The sequence below is a fragment of the Pavona decussata genome, unplaced genomic scaffold (genome assembly GCF_977016875.1).
Source record: "Pavona decussata unplaced genomic scaffold, jaPavDecu1.1 SCAFFOLD_2272, whole genome shotgun sequence".
Lineage (NCBI taxonomy): Eukaryota > Metazoa > Cnidaria > Anthozoa > Scleractinia > Agariciidae > Pavona > Pavona decussata.
This window is the reverse complement of record NW_028146191.1, coordinates 489-2,500: the sequence shown is the minus strand read 5'-3', so window position 1 is coordinate 2,500 and position 2,012 is coordinate 489.

The following is a 2,012-nucleotide window of genomic DNA, read 5'->3' as shown; positions in this document are numbered from 1 at the left end:
AAGTGCTTCTGCGAAGGAAAATATCCTCCTGCTCTTTTGTCTCTATCATTAGCCAAAGGCTAGCGTACACAACTTCCATCTACACTCTGCCTGCCACTACAGTGACAATGCTTTCGGGCATCATCTTTTCCCTCCTTCGAAAGGAAAGCTACAAGCCCAACTTTCCTTGCCCGTTAGTCAATTCTGCCCTCTATTTCTCCGCCTTGCCGCCGTGGAACATAAGGGACAGGGTTTACTAGCCAGCTCCTCTCGGAACCTTTGCGACCAACCTGCCCACACTATAACCCCCAAACGCTAATAAGGAGACTGCATGATATGGTAGACAGAAAATAAAAACGCGAAAAAAATGAAATTTTGAAAATCGAACCCACAACCAGCCAAATCGTTTGTAAGTCATGCCAAATGACTGGTGACATCTTAAAAACCCATTGAAGCCACAACATCCCATAATTTCACGCTTTTAAAGATTTGTCACTATACGCACTGTAAGTACCTCACTAATTCTCACCTCAGATTTTACGGGAACATGTTCAAATTTTAACACGCCTCTCAGCACGACCAATTACATTAAAATTCATCGCAAAAGTCAGAATTCTCCAATTTTTGAAAAATTCACTATATTCACTGTAAGTACCTCGCTAGACAGTGGAGACCTCAGATTTTACGGGAACATGATCAACTTTCGACACACCTCTCAGCACGAGCAGTTACATAGAAATCCATCAGGAAAGTCGTGCTGTGAAGAGGTCTTTCGACTAAGAAAAATGGTGGTGTGAGGAGGAGTCACCTAAATCAGAGAAAAATACTCTTATAGGAGACTGCTACGAAAGACATTTCTGAGTCCACTGGCCCTAGTCCCCTAATAAGTGTATTTCTGTTTGTTTTAAGAAGGTCCTCCTGACATCACCAATCTTCTGTCTTCAATCCTAACCCCAACGTTAACCCTAACGCTAACCCTAACCCTACCTCCCTCAGGGGCAGTTCTATGGTTATGATCCCACGGTAGGCAGAAAAACTATCCCAATCTAGGTTTTCTTGTATGCTGACTCCATTTTAAATGCTTTTACTTGAGTCTGACAAAGGCAAAGCCAAATACTCACCCCTATATGGACGGGGAAGCAAAGTGCGGATTTTGGTAGGTCGGCATTTTCAATCAGGAATGTTGCCATTCGAAAGAGCGTCCAAAAAAACTTGGTTGGGACACATTTATTTTAGAAATTAGCGACCTAACCAGAAGTGCACTTTTTGGTGGGCCTACCCTACCCCCCTCAGGAGCAGTTCTATGGTTATAATACCACGGAAGGCACAAAACCTATCCCAAACTAGGTTTTCTTGTATGCTGATTCCATTTTCAATGTGTTTCCTTGACTCTGACGAAAGCAAAGCCAAATACTCACCCCTATATGGACGGGGAAGCAAAGTGCGGATTTTGGTAGGTCGGCATTTTCAATCAGGAATGTTGCCATTCGAAAGAGCGTCCAAAAAAACTTGGTTGGGACACATTTATTTTAGAAATTAGCGACCTAACCAGAAGTGCACTTTTTGGTGGGCCTACCCTACCCCCCTCAGGAGCAGTTCTATGGTTATAATACCACGGAAGGCACAAAACCTATCCCAAACTAGGTTTTCTTGTATGCTGATTCCATTTTCAATGTGTTTCCTTGACTCTGACGGAAGCAAAGTCAAATACTCACCTCTATATGGACGGGGAAGCAAAGTGCGGATTTTGGTAGGTCGCCATTTTCAATCGGGAATGTTGCCATTCGAAAGAGCGTCTAAAAGAACTTGGCTGGAACACATTTTTGCTATAAATTGTTGACCTAAGTATATAAGCAAGTATATAAGCAAATACTCGTTACATAGCATAAATAGCCTCTAAACACCCGAAAAACCTCTCCAAATATCATTTAAACCTTTTTCCTAACCCTAACACTTACCCTAACCCTAACCCTAACCCCATTTCAAACCCTAATTCTAAGTCAGAGGTCCTCCTCACACCACCAATTTTTTTG